The sequence below is a fragment of the Benincasa hispida genome, chromosome 5 (genome assembly GCF_027475165.1).
Source record: "Benincasa hispida cultivar pf3 chromosome 5, pf3_genome.v1.1, whole genome shotgun sequence".
Classification (NCBI taxonomy): domain Eukaryota; kingdom Viridiplantae; phylum Streptophyta; class Magnoliopsida; order Cucurbitales; family Cucurbitaceae; genus Benincasa; species Benincasa hispida.
Genome location: NC_143482.1, coordinates 59,916,282 through 59,932,278, shown reverse-complemented (window position 1 = coordinate 59,932,278; position 15,997 = coordinate 59,916,282). Strand labels below are relative to the sequence as shown.

The 15,997-nt window shown below is 35.3% G+C and overlaps 1 long non-coding RNA gene across 1 annotated transcript; it reads left to right on the top strand.

Annotated features, from left to right (window-relative positions):
• Nucleotides 1-4,298: 4,298 nt before the first annotated feature.
• LOC150036294 (uncharacterized) lies at nucleotides 4,299-6,042 on the top strand. The gene is made up of 3 exons (XR_016529805.1): nucleotides 4,299-4,751; nucleotides 4,841-5,065; nucleotides 5,858-6,042. It is a non-coding gene; the product is annotated as an uncharacterized LOC150036294 (long non-coding RNA).
• The last annotated feature ends 9,955 nt before the right edge of the window (nucleotides 6,043-15,997 follow it).

Sequence of the window (15,997 nt, the reverse complement as noted above, 5' to 3'; positions counted from 1 at the left end):
ATTTTTCGGCCAACACCAGTACAAAAAGAAGACAGAATTCTTGAACTTGAAGTAGGGAGTTATGTCAGTGGAAGAGTGCAAACAGGAATTTGATAAGCTGTCCCACTTTGCTCCTGAACTAGTAGCCATTGAGGCAGCAAGGACTGAGAGATTCATCCAGGGTCTAAGGAGCGAACTGTGAGGTATGGTACATGCCTTGGACCTCAAGACGTATGCTGCGGCACTGCGGGCCGCCGTGAGGATTGATGCTGACTCCCAGGTGGGAGAGGAATATAGAAGGTCGCTCGGGGTCGGGACCTGTGCAGGTCAGAAAAGGAAGGCTGAACACAGGGCTCATAAGCATCAACAAAGGAACCAGAACACAGTGAGTGCTCCACGTCAGTGGGGACAATAGGGTTCCCAAGTTGTGACTGACAGGGATGATAGGTCGATATGTACTACTTGTGGTAGGCGACACTGGGACATTGCCTAGCCGACTCTGGGATCTATTTTCGATGTGGTTAGAAGGGGCATATGTCAGAGGGATGCCCAAGGAGAAACGGGCCTGAGCACAGGGGCCAGCCCATAAGCTCGTTTCAGGGGGGGCCCAAATCGTCAGCAACAGCAAGGTAGGGTGTTCTCTACCATTCGACGTGAAGCCGAGAAGTCAAGCACAGCGGTGACAAGTATGCTTCCCATTTTGGGGCACCATGCTTTCATTTTGTTTGACTCTGGCTCTTGGCATTCGTTTATATCTGCTATATTTGTAAGGCATGATATGTTAGACTCAGAACCTTTACCATTTGCATTGTCCATTTCCACTCCATCAGGAGAGGTCATGTTAGCTACAGAAAAGATAAAAGCATGTTAGGTAGAGGTAGCAAATCGCGCATTAGATGTAACCTTGATAATTTTAGATATGCACGATTTTGATGTGATATTGGGCATGGATTGGTTAGTTGCTAATCATGCCAGCATAGTTGCTAATCATGCCAGTTTTAGGTTTAAAGGGGTTGGGACTATAGTCCTACCCAAAGTGATTTCAGCAATGAAGGCCGATAGACTGTTTGACCAAGGAGCCTGGGGCTTTATGGCCAGTGTGGTGGACGCTAGAGAGACTGGAGTTACCTTGACTTCGGAGCCAGTAGTGAGGGATTTTCCAGATGTTTTTCTAGAGGATCTTCCCAACTACCCCCGCAGCGGGAGATATATGTTTCTATTGAGTTGGAGCCAAGCACAACCCCTATTTCGAAGGCTTCATACAAGATGGCCCCGGCAGAGTTAAAGGAATTGAAGGAGTTGTTGGACAAGGGTTTCATACGCCCTAGTGTTTCACCATGGTGTGCATCTGTTTTGTTTGTGAAAAAGAAGGATGGATCGTTACGTCTGTGTATTGATTGCAGAGAGCTGAACAAGGTGACCGTCAAGAACAAGTATCCCCTTCTCAGGATTGATGATTTGTTTGACTATTTGCAAGGAGCTACGGTATTCTCTAAGATTGATCTCTTGTCAGGATACCACCAGCTGAGAATAAAGGACAGTGACATACCCAAGATAGCTTTTCGTTCGAGGTATGGACATTATGAGTTCATAGTGATGTCGTTCGATTTAACAAATGCACCAGCAGTGTTCATGGATTTGATGAATAGGCTGTTCAAGGAATTCCTCGTCACTTTTGTGATTGTTTTTATTGATGACATCTTGGGTTATTCCAAGAAGAGGCCGAGCATGAGGAGCATTTGCGGAAAATTTTGGAGACGTTGAGGGCCAATAAGCTAAATACTAAGTTTTTTAAATGTGAATTTTGGTTAAGGCAGGTGTCCTTTCTGGGGCATGTGGTATCGAAGGAAGGTATCTCTCTGGATCCTGCAAAGATTGAGGCAATTATGAGTTGGGCTCGTCCAACCACAGTCGGTGAGGTGCGCAGTTTGCTGGGGTTAGCAGGCTACTATAGACGATTTGTAAAGGACTTCTCTCGCATAGACGCCTCATTGACTTAATTGACCCGGAAGGGAGCAACATTTAATTGGAATGAGGCTTCTGAAAACAGTTTTTAAGTCTTCAAGCAGAGGTTGGTTTCAGCCCCAGTTCTTATAGTACTTGATGGATCAGGTGGTTTTGTCATTTATGGTGATGCATCCAAGAAAGGGTTAGGATGCGTACTGATGCAGCAGGGCAGAGTAGTTACTTACACTTCACATCAGCTAAAGAAGCATAAACAGAACTATCCCACGCACGACTTGGACTTAGAAGTAGTGGTTTTTGCTCTCAAGATCTGAAGGCATTACTTACATGGAGAGAAGGTACAGATCTTCATCGACCACAAGAGTTTAAAGTACTTTTTCACTCAGAAAGAATTAAACGTGAGGCAAAGAAGGTGGTTGGAGCTGGTGAAGAATTATGACTGTGAAATTTTGTACCACCCGGGAAAAGAAAATGTAGTGGCAGATGCTCTAAGTAGAAAGGTGGCTCATTCAACAACCCTCATTACTAGACAGACTCACTTGTTCAGGGAACTGGAAAGGGCAGAGATTGCAGTGGTAGTGGGAAAGGTCATGGCACAGTTAGCACAATTGTCTGTGCGACCGAGTCTAAGGCAGAAGATTATTGATGCGCAGCGAGGTGACCCTTATCTGAAAGAGAAAGTTCGTAGGGTGGAGTCAGGCCAGAATGGCGAATTCTCAGTTTCAGCGGAAGGTGGTCTCCTTTATCAGGGACGTTTGTGCTTGTCAGCAGTTAGTGATATTAAAGATGAGTTATTGTTAGAGGCTCATAGTTCCTTATTTTTTATTCACCCCGGTAGCACCAAGATGTATCAAGACTTGAAACGTTACTGGTGGTGGAATGATATGAAAAGAGAGATTGCAGAGTTTGCCAGTAAGTGCTTGGTGTGCCAGCAGCTGAAAGCCCCGAGGCAGAAACCAACAGGCTTGTTACATGAATGTACCAGAATGGAAGTGGGAGCATGTGTCTATGGACTTCATCGTGGGATTACCACGGATAGTGAAAGGTTTCACTGTGATATGTGTTGTGGTAGACAGACTTACAAAGTTAGCGCATTTCATATCTGGGAAGTCTACCTTTTCAGTGAATAAGTGGGCACAGTTATACTTGAAGGAGGTGGTGAGGTTGCACGGAGTGCCTGTGTCCATCGTGTCGGACAGGGACCCTCGTTTCACGTCTAATTTCTGGAAGAGTCTTCAGGTAGATTTGGGAACCCGGTTAGATTTTAGTACAACTTTCCACCCATAGACGGATGGGCAAACAGAGCAATTGAATCAGATATTGGAAGACATGTTGTGTGTCTATGCCATAGAGTTTTCAGGAAGCTGGGATGCTCACTTGCAGTTAATGGAGTTTGCTTATAATAACAGCTACCAGTCCACTATTGGGATGTCACCCTTTGAGGCCGTACATGGGAAGTGTTGTAGGTCCCTGTATATTGGGATGAGGTAGGAGAGAGGAAATTGTTAGGACCTGAATTAGTGTAGACCACGAATGAGGCAATACAGAAGATCAAGGCTCGTATGCAAATAGCTCAGAGCAGATAGAAGGGCTATGCTGATGTAAGACGTAAGGACCTGAAATTTGAGATTGGTGTGAAAGCGTTCTTAAAAGTGGCACCCATGAAAGGTATTCTGAGGTTTGGCAGAAAGGGGAAGTTGAGTCCGAGATTCATTGAACCTTTCGAGGTCTTGGAGCGAGTTGGCCCCGTAGCTTACCGATTGGCATTGCCCTCAGCACTGTCTTCAGTTCATAATGTCTTCTATGTTTCGATGCTAAGGAAGTATGTCTCAAACCCATCCCATGTAGTTGACTTCGAGCCCTTGCAGTTGAATGACAACTTGAGCTACGAGGAAAAATCTATAGAGATCCTCACCAGAGAAGTAAAGACATTATGCCGCTAGGAAATCACATTTGTGAAAGTCTTATGGCAGAATCACCAGTTCAAGGAGGCTACCTGGGAGCGAGAGGATGAGATGAAGGCCCAGTACCCGGAGCTTTTTTAGGAATGAACTTTCGGGGACGAAAGTTCTTTAAGGAGGGAAGGATGTAACACTTCATATTTTTTTAGTAGTATGAATGTAATTTCAGTAATTTTTACTAATTGAGGACATTTGGAATTTTGAACCATAAGCGTAATTGCGAGAATTTAATTATGGACGTTGGAAACTATTTATGTTGGAATTGAATGGGAGGAGTTAAATCCTTTTTAAAGGAAGGGAGTTTAAAGAATTTATGTGGATTAAGAAATGAATAAAATAAAATAAAATAAAATATATTTTATTTTATTTTATTTTATTCCTTTTCTTTTTTCTTTTTTTCTTTTTCTTCCCCCCCTTCCCTCTTCTTCCTCACGTAGACCCTAGCAGCCGCTCACTCTTGCCGCCAGCCACGAATCTTAGCCGCTCGCCGATCACATCCACCGCTCGCATCTCTCTCTCTCAGCAACCCTCGCCCTTTGCTCCCATCTCGCCAACCGGTCAAGCCGCGCCACCTCCGATCGACGTCTTAGACTAGCCCCGTGTGTGTCGCTCGTTCTCGTGCACCGTCGTGTCTCCCCAAAGTCGTATGTGTCGGATCTAGGGATTCGACCGTACCGCTTCCCTCGCCCTTCGCTGGCGACAGTTCTCGCCAATCGGTCAAGTCGCGTCGCCTCCGATCGACGTCTCGGATCCAGCCCCCTGCATCTGCCACCCTAGCCGCTTCGTTACCGGCTGTCATCGCCCTACTTCGTCGGGTTCATCTTGGTCTTCGTCAGATCTATTGGGGTAAGGTTGTGTCGGTTCGTTTCATTTTCTTGGCCATTAATATTGTGTTTTGAGTGTTATGACTCGTCTTTACTGAATTTTGTTTCAAGCTTAAGTCGTTAGGGATTTTGGAAGTCAAAGGAGGCACCGTCGTGGAAGGTGGAAGTGTTTTTCTTTCTTTGAATAAGTTCTTGATAGTTTGGATTTGGACCTGAAGTCTTACAATTATGGCTACAACTGAAATTTGAGAGTTGTTTTGTTGTTAGGACCGCTACTTTGGATTGCCGTCATAGTTTGGTGGTCTAAATTTTTTATCTGTGGAGTATCGACTCGAGGTACGTAATCTTACTATTGGAACTGCCCATGAGGCAGGCACTAGAAGTATGCTAGCATGATAAATGAATGTTATGGCAGAATGACAGCATGGTAGACTGATAGTATAGTATGACCAATATATATTCTGGTATGAGATCTGAAAGATTTATTTGTGCACATAGACACTTGAATGCTAGCATGAGATGGTATTTGATTCCATATGGTTGTATTTGATCTGATGATGTTGAGGTATATGTGTATGTTATAGAGCCATGATGTTGAGGTATATATATATGTCATAGATTCATATAGTGATAATTAAGATGTTGAGACGGTGCAAGTGTCTGTACTGATTAGTTAGATGCCCATTAGATTTTGTGTTTCCTTTGGGATTCACCAGTTTGTGTTTCTTTTGGGATTCACCGGTTTGTGTTTCCTTCGGGACTCACCGGTTTTTGTTTCCTTCGGGACTCACCGATTTGTGTTTCCTTCGGGATTCACCAGTTTATGTCTCCTTCGGGACTCACCAGTTTGTGTCTCCTTCGGGACTCACCAGTTTGTGTCTCTTTCGGGATTCACCAGTTTGTGTCTTCTTCAGGATTCACCAGAGATAGTGGGCATACTTAACTACAGTAGGATAGAACTCAGTCTCCTTTTTGTTACATGGGTACATGTGTCCCATGAGGACTAGAGCAGTTTATATGTTTCAGCAGAGGTGGGTATCTAGAGAACATAGATGCCTAGCCGGACCCCAATAATGGAGTTACTTACTGAGTAATTTATACTTATTCTTTCTTATGTTGCTGTTTCAGGTAAGGGTAGAGATGCATCAGCGATGGATAAGCGAAATTTGTGATCGAGCCACTAGGACTAGTTTTTACACTTCCGCTCATGAGATTTAGAGTTCTTTTCATTTTTCTCTTAACTTTTAGTTTTGATGTTTAAAACTTACTATTAAGAATCATTTTCCAGACTTATTATATTATCATTTATGATTTATGGGTACCCTACTGTCATTTTAATATTTGAATTTAATGAAAGTCTTTTGAACTTAACTTATTTGATTAGCATTTATTTCGCAATAACAGAGTATCGTTTTAAGTTCCGTGCATGCATGTATTTAGTAATGGCCTAACTTAAGTCCTAGGGGGTCGGGTCGTTACATGCATCCTCTTTTGTTACTGAAATCATTTAATATTGATCAATTTAGTAAGTCACCACATGATTTCTCTTTGCTAATTATGATTTCAATGATGAAACGCTTGCTTCTAAACTTAATTTTAGGACAGTCACCTCATGAAATATTTCTAGAAGTTAGTGGTTTGATATCTTGCTTTCAAACTGATTCTTTATGAAACTTCCTAAAAACATCGCATGACTTCTTTCATTCTATTGGCAATGAGGATATTGCCACATTTTAAATTTGGGGGTACGACATTCATTTTTCGACCTTGCTATTTTTAGCCTTATAAAAAAAATCATAACGTTGCGATCGGATCTTACTCGTAGTTGGATGTCTGCATGACACACATGGGGGCAAGCCAAAACGAAGGTAGGAATTGTGATCAACGCATAAAAAATGACCACAACTCCACTGCCAAATGGGTATGAGTTTTGTCTGAGAAAGAGTGCCTTGCTCGTATCTGGATGTCCGCATGACACACGTGGGGGCAAGCCAAAACGAAGGCAAGGCACTTGGATCAGCGCAAGGTTAGAGAAAAAAATAATAATGTCTAAAATAAGCAAGGATAAAAAATCATTTAACACACGAGTGAAAAAGTTTTTTTTTAAAAAAATCATGCGATGTCCTGGAATCTAGTAAAGTCTTTTTGAAGGTTAAACTTGCGGTCCCTAAATTTTAGAAATATTTTAAGAAGAGACCTGAATAAGATTAAGGAAATTTTGGTGTATAGGATTTGAATGAGGCATCCTTGAGAAATCTAGGAAAAGAGATTGCGGTCGACTTTATAAAGAAAATCTTTAACTTATGCTTAAGGACAATAATTGTTTAAATTTGGGAGTGTGATAACGGGCAGAAATGCACGTTATTACAATGCTAAGTTATTAAACAATGCAGGTTTGCATTGATAAAATATATAAGATTGCGTCCAAAAAGCATTCAGTTCATAATATTGCAGTCGCATACGTCCATCGCGTGAAAACAGTTAACTTATGTATTTTTGTGCAGAATATGCGTTGATGCGAAGCAGAAAATACGATCATAAGAAATTAATGGTCGAACGCAGCGTTACCGCAAGGCTTTGCGGTGATTTGTGCTCGTAAACATCTGCTCAAGAAGTATTACCGCATAGAGCTGACGCAACTTGATGGGCGCATCTGGATAAAACGCATAATAAATCACAATGGGACAGAAAGCTGATGACGGTCGAGTCCGAATTAAATTGACAAGCCACTAACGAACTACTGTAGAAAGTATAAAATACTCATAAAGGATGGTGTTTGGGTAGGTCAATATCAAGATGGATGGAGAGAATATTCATAGTAAGTGGGAGCGGGAAGTGCGACATCATATCCCACAGTCTCCCTCGTTGTATTGAATAAAGTTTCTGCACATCACCTCAAGGCACCCTGGGAGTGTCCCCCTATAGGATGCCAGTTTTGCGCGTTTCTTTATTTGACTTCCTGTAAGAGGATAAGGTTTCTTAGTCTTATGTCCTAATTTGCTTCTTCCCTATAGTGGGCTCATTAGGGTACAACTCTGGCACCGAAAGCAAGGGGTCCCACTTACACAGAATTGTTAAAGGTTAACAGTTTTGAAAAAAAAAAATTCAAAATTATCCACTTCAAAATTTAATTCGGGAATGTTTTGTCCATTTATTTCAAAAATTATTATTAACCTATATGGCTACACTCCACTTTTATTATCATATTCCTTTTAAGCTACGAGTATTAAATTGGTTTGAACAATTACTTTAAAAGGATTCTCTAAAATAAGGGATTTGAGACTAATTTTAAAATTTTATCAATTAATTAATGTTTTAGTCACCTTAATCTATCTCTACTATTTTTACTAATTTTAAAATTTTATCAATTAATTGACGTTTTAGAGTTATATTATACATGGTTCTCTCTCTCCCCCCATTAAAATCCACACATCACTCTCTCCATTTATTCTTTCCATTATTTTATTCACCAAAATATTATTATTAAAACTCATAGTCATTATATATTATTATTAAAACTCATAGTCATTATATATCTCTAGATTACTATGTTTGTTTTATGAAAATATTTTATAGATATCTAGAAACATTTTGATTATTATATTTGTTTCATAAAATTAATGTTCGGAAATGTCTTAAATTTATATAATGCTTCGAGAGTTTCCTTATGGCTATTTATTAATTTATAATAAATTTAGTATAATTTGAACTTATATACGATATTTGTTTCTATCTATTTGAATTTATTTTTAAATTAATACAATTTACATTATTTTTAAATATTCTTTTTCTCAACATATCATAATTTAAGTTTTTTTTTATAAAAAAAATATTATTTTAAAATTAAATTTTAATATCTTGCTTAAAAAATTATAAGAACCGCGATATAACAAAAAAGTGATATATATGGTTGACAATATTTACCTTAATTATATAACGACAAATGGAGAGTGATATCTACATACACAAAAATATATAAGAAAAAAGAAGGAAAAAAGAGTAAATTGGGGATGCCTTTAACTCGAGAATCTGAAAAATCCATATTTCAAGAGGGCTCCAAAACTCTACATGCTCTCTGTAAGTGCATACTTAGGATGTCTGGGAATCTCTAGATGCTCGAACATCTTATAAATACTGCAAAACAAATGTCGTAATCTAGATGCCCACTACATTGAAATTTAAGATGCCCAAAAAAAAACAACCCCTTAATATTATACAACTTTGAATATAAAAATTTTCTTAAGTTATTTTAATAATCTAATTATAAAATTTATATCTTTATATGAATGTACAACTTATTTTGGAATGCCTAAAGTTTTAGAATTCTAAGAGTTGCATGCTATGAAACATAGATACTTCATGTGAGGTAAAGAATCAGTATCAGACATGTATCGGATATAGATACTTCCAGATACATATCTGACACGCAATTTGACATATCTATACTTTCAAATACTTTTCAGGTGCGTATCTGACACGCGATTTAACTCATCTAATCTTTCCCAATCTAAAATTAGGCAACCTATTTAAAAAGCTCACTACTCAAGTCCAAAACTAAAAGAAAAAAAAAATAATGGACCAAATCCTAGACGAGGACATCTAATCTCCATCTTATATTTGAGTCCCTACAAAGTCCACCAAAATATAAATGATTTGGATATCTTCAACAATAAGTTCTTCGTTTATCTTCATACTTCTCTCTTTAAACTTCTTCTTCTTCTTCTTTGCAATATGAATCACTTTTCTATTGCATTTTATTAACTATTGTACTTCAACATCTTAGATGTTGTTTTTTTTGTATTGTATTTCAGTATTTGAACTCTATTTTGTGCTATTGTTATTAACTTGTATACTAAATTTATCTATATCCTAGATTTTTTTAAAGAAAAAATGCATCTTCAACGTATCAGTATCCTCATTTTTTAGAAATATATATAAAAAACGACGCATCTTTAGACGTATCCGTATCTTAGTTTTTTAAAAAGTGACGAATCGCCATATCCGATTATATCCGTATCGTATAGTCATATCTATTTCTGTGCTTCATAGATTGCATGTAACCATCTCCACTCCTGACACTATATAAAAAGCTCTCGTGTAAATTATTTTCTACAATAAATTACAGGTCTGTGTTCGCTAATTATATACCCCGATTTGAGCTCATTTCTTAAAAAAAATTCTAGATTTAGTATGTTATTGTTAACGAAGATAGAACACTAAGTTTTTTTTTTTACATGGTTGTGTGTTTTTTTTCTTATACTTGCTCTTTTTTTTTCCTTCGGGTAAATGCAAGACTGAAACCACTCGAACAAAACCAGTTGGGTACATTATTTCCAAACTTATTGACAAACCAAAATCTTTGTGTGCGTCCATGCTTGGATAATGGTTATCCATCATGATAACGTTGTGTATTATTGTAATGAGGATGTATTTTGTACCTATTGTGAAGAAAAAAAAAGAAGCACATATTACTTTTAAATACTTTATATAATTGCAATGAGGATGTATTTTGTACCCATTGTGAAATAATGTCTTCTAACTAGTTGTGTGTCATGTTTTTTTTTAATAAATATACAAGGCAGGAGGGATTAGTAGGTGCACATGAGGACATCTCAACTAAATTGATACATACTTGCGTGTCATGTTCACGTTAACTTTTATGAAAGTCGTCGATTATAATAACAAGAGTTCTGTAATAGACTCCAGAAATAAAGTAAATGTTAGTTCTCTATCTATTTTAGAATATCTTACTATCTTAAAAAGTGGCAAATGGAGAGAATTATTTTCTTGAATATTTTGTCCATTTCCATGATGTCCCTTCTTCAATTAGTATTATTTATTCAACCTCCATTGTAACGCTTCACTAATTAGGTGCATAGGTGAGTTAGAGAGTAACGATTTGGGTATGTGGGCATTTATGATCATATGGGTATGTTGGCATTTAAAACCAATATTCATTGTAACCCTTCGCTAATTAATTCTTATTGTTTATTCAATTATTAGAAAGAAAAGACAAGGGAACAAAAGTTATTGCATATAGGTGATTAAGATAGTAAGATGTGGGTAACATTACCTTTTGAAAAAAGAAACTACTACTACTTACTATCTGATGGATCAGTCGAAACTAGTACTACTAACACACCTAGTGAAAGTTCAAAACATTTATGATGATGTGGTTTGTGGTCATTTTTCAATTTTTTAGAATATGAAGGAGCGGTAATGGTTACAAATATTTAAATTATAATAAACAATGCTCATTACTATTTTTGAATTCCATCATCATACCCAAAAAGTATCATATCCATTGTAGTATCTTGCATTTTCTGTTTAGCCTTACGTTTTGTAGATGTTTGAGAATAAAGTAAATATCTAAGAATACGATGTTTGAGAATCAAAGATGATCGTGTTTGGTTGTGCATATGAAAAATGCTATCAAAATTTTATGAATAAAAGTTATATTTATATTTAATTTGTGAAATCAAGCATGAGAATCTTATATAAATTTAATAAATGAATTAATTAAAGAGAAATTGCATTGTATGACAATACTTTTTAAGAAACCAAAGCCACAACTTCAACTTTTTTTTTAATTGCAAGTGTGGCAATCACATAGCAATCGCATTGAAATCAAATAGCAATCACATAACAATCACATAGTAATTAGATAGCAATCAAATTTTTAGGCAGAAGTTTTTTGACATGTTTGAAAAAAAGCAAAACCTAGGGACTTGCACCCAATTTTCAACTTTTTTTTTTATTAAAGTTGCAATTGTCCCTTAATTAGACAATAAATACCATTCAATAGATTGATAAAAATGAATTAGTTAATAATCAATAATGATTTTAATTATCACAATTAACCAATTAATATATTGACTCAATGTCATAGTAATATAATCTAATACTTAATAATTTTTAATTAATTAAGTTCAACATTAATTATTATAATTTTAATTAAATAATATAAGAGAATATATTTTAACAAACAATATATTTTATAAAAATGTGACAAAATAAGGTAAAAATATGATTAGTAAATAAATAATATTAAACAATATTATTTTTTATATAAATATGATATGTTAATAATGAATGAAGTAATAGAAATTAATCACAATGAATAATTAACAATTATAAATATCACATGTTAATAATAAAGTATCAAATTACCTTTAATCTCAATCAATTATTTTTTTGTTATAAAAAATATAAGTAATCAATTATTATTATTTAAAAATGAATTTTTGTTCAATCTAAATTTAAATAATCCTAGTAAGCTAAACTAATTAAAGGTATTTAAGAAATTGGTAGCTAAATAAATTAATAATTTTTGTAATTTAGTTATCACATTCATTTAATGATTTTTTTTATTATAAAATTAAATTAATATTACAATAGATCATTTTTTATTTACTAAAACAGGTATTTATATTAATTTTATTAATTAATTAACTATATTCAAATTGAAATTATATAGAAAATGAAAAATAAGAAGAAGATAGGAACCATAGTTTTTTAAGGGAAAAGAGGAAAAGAAAACCTTGTCTAGAGATGTTCAAAGTCATTGTAATGGACGGAGTGGTAACCTACATTTTTTTTTATGGTTTATAATTTTATAAAGTTACTTAAAATGTTTTCACAATGCAATAGTCTTTTCCTCATTTTTTACTCTTTTGATGAATATATACAAACTAGAATTACAAAATGGAAACTGTAATTTGGTGCAAAAAAATTCAAATGTTAACTTTTTTTTAATATATATATATATATATATATATAAAGATATGATAAGTGATAAGTGGGTCAATAAGCGTATCAGATAATCCTAACTAGATTGACAGTGTCGAGCACCCTCATCATACCCCAGTTTGATTAGTAGGTACGCAATAAAGTACAAAGGAGACTATCAAATACAAAAGATATTACAAAAATCATGAGCAGCAAAAACAAGATTAGAGAGAAGACACAAATGTTAATTGAAATCATGATAGAGCTATTCTAAATCTATGACACCAGCTACCAACTAAGGAGAGAGCAACATTTTACACAGCTTTATCATTGAAAATACAGTCGATTCCACTTCTTCCAAACAACCTAGCTAATAGCCACTACGAGGCTGTTTGGTTGGAAGGAAAAGAGGGTAGGAATGAGAATTGGCTTACAAAGCCCATGTTTGGTTAGTGGACTTTGTTTATTTATCTTGGAAAAGGTATTTTCTAGGCATCTTTTAGCCACACAAGCGAAGGAATTACATACTCATTGATGGGCTGTTTGGTTGGAGGGAAAAGAGGGTGGGAATGAGAATGGGCTTACAAAGTCCATGTTTGGTTGGTGGACTTTGTTTATTTGTCTTGGAAAAGATAATTCCTAGGTTTCTTTTACCCACACAAATGAAGGAATTGAATACCCATTGAAAAGTGTAGGTTTTCTTTTCTTCTTCCCCTTCCTACCACGAATTTCCTTCCTTCCAGCCGTGAAAATCCAGGTCTCTGCTTTGAGTGCCGCCCATCTCTCTGCTTCGGTGCTGCTGTCTCTCTTCCTCTCTTCTCGCCGGCGCGATTTTCTGCTCCCCTATTAAAACATACATTCTTTCCATCTCCATTTATGTCTTTTTTTTCAATTCAATTAATGTCTTTATTCAATCTCCCTCCTATTGGTACTTTAATCTCCAGTCACTGCCTTCTTTTTTTAGTGTTGTTTATTTATGTCTTTCAATTTTCTACTGTCTATTGGTACTGATTTATCTTTTTTCCTCTATTTATTGATTTTCTGTTCCATTTATCTCTTCTTTTTCTAGAGAATGATTCTTTTTTCCGAATGTGATAACCATTGTTCCATTTATGATAAATCATTCCGATGTTATTAATAATAATTCTAATATAGTTATCAATATGATAACCACATTTTTTAGGAATGCAAAATGCAAAATGTTTTTTCTTTTCTGTTCTATTTATCTCAACTACTCCATTTGGAACAAAGAATATGATAACCATTGTTCCATATTTAAGATGTGGGGAAGACGACTATGATAACTACAATTTTGGTTTATTTGGTGGAGTTTGTTCGATTTCTTATCTAATTCGGTTGAGTTTTAGTTTTGTGAAATTTAAGATATGTTTGATGGGTTATTTGATTTTACCTTTTTTTCTTTGACTTTTCTTAATTGTTTAAATTGAAGTAACTAGATCCTATTCATTCTACACGTTTTTTTGTTCTCTTTTGATGTATTGAATGAGTTGATTTGCTACATTGTGATTTATTTCTAATAATTGTTTATTATAATTTACTAATGATGGGATATAACATTTCGTTTATCATGCAGATATGAATGACATATATTCAGCTACTGAACAACAAATTCTTATTGTCTTTTTGTCATATTTCTAGATAATAAAACAAGCAATGAAAACATCTTTTCTATTGATAGTAATACTATTGTATAAAGAACAAACACGTGACAGAATTATGAGTGGAATTTTTTTCTATAGGCATCGAATTAGATAATTAAACTTTTTTCGTCAAATACATGAGAGTGATTTAGCATGTTTCGAGACGACATGAATGAATAGGAGATGTTTTACTATATTATGTCATATGCTTAAAACAACTGGCAAATTAAGAGGCACGACACATGTAGAAGTTGAGGAAATGGTTGCAATATTTTTACATATCCTTGCACATGACGTTAAAAATAGAATTATACGTCAACATTTTGCACGTTCAGGAGAAACAATTAGTAGACATTTTAATATAGTTCTGAACTCTACGATACGACTACATGAGTTATTACTTAAACATCATGAGCCTGTTCCTGCTAACTGCTTAGATGAAAAATGGAAGTGGTTTAAGGTAATTTTTGTTTTACAGTTTTACTCATGTTTAAATATTAGTAGGTGGTTTAATTAATTTAAAGTCTTCTTTGTATATAGAATTGTCTAGGTGCACTAGATGGAATCTATATTAAAGTCAATGTGAGTATTCTCGATAGACCTAGGTATCGAACTAGGAAGAATAAAATTGCTACTAATGTCTTAGGAGTTTGCTCCCAAGATATGCAATTTATCTATGTCTTACCTGGATGGGAAGGTTTAACTTCTGACTCAAGAGTTTTACGAGATGCTACATCTAGGAGGAATGGATTAAAGATTCCAAAAGGAAACATGTATGATATTAGGATTGGTATATAGTTTGGATTAGAAAAACTTTGTACATACATTCTCAAGTATTCAGTTGGTGTATTTAGGTTGTTACTATCTGTGTGATGCTGGCTATACAATGGTGAAGGATTTTTGGCTCCTTATAGAGGACAACGATATCATTTAAATGATTGGATGCAAGGATACCAACCAAGAACTCCAGCTGAATTTTTTAATATGAAGCATTCATCTGCAAGAAATGTAATAGAACGAGCATTTGGGCTATTAAAAGGTCTATGGGCTATTCTTTGAGGGAAATCTCACTATCCAGTAAAAGTCAATGTCGCATTATTACAACTTGTTGTCTCATTCATAATCTTATAAGAAAAGAAATGCCTGTAGATTCGTTAGAAGAAGATGAAGTTGGAGACACTCATTCAAGTACTTTTGACAAGGATAGTGATCGAATAACACATGATGAGAGTTCAAATGAATGGACAAATTGGAGAGATGACTTAGCAATTGAGATGTTTGAGGAGTGGAGGGGCGTTAGATATTAATACTAGGATGTATTATTATGATGTAAACATGCACCTTGTTATAAGCTTTTATGAAACATTATGAACTACTATATTGCTACTCATTTCATAATTATGATATGCGATGTACGTTTTGATTTTCATACTATGTTATATGTGAAGTTTTGAGTTTTAATAGTCTAATATATGATGTGATCATAGATATGAATGTCAACAAACAATCTACAGCTGATTCAAGTAGGTTGAAACATATGTGGAGTAAGATAGAAGATGAGAAATTAGTAGAATGCTTATTGGAGTTATCTAACATTGGCACATGGAAGGCTGATAATGGTACTTTCAAATCAGGATTTCTCAATCAAATAGAGAAATGGATGGTTGAAAAAATTCATAATTGTGAAGTTAAGGCTCAACCACACAAAGAGTCTAGAGTTAAACTGTTGAAGAAATAGTATAACGCAATAGCTGAAATGTTAGGCCCAAATTATAGTGGTTTCGAATGGAATGATAAAGAAAAGTGTACAGAAGTAGAAAAAGATATATTTGATGAATGGGTAAAGGTAAATGTAGATTTTTTTATTGCTAGTGTATTG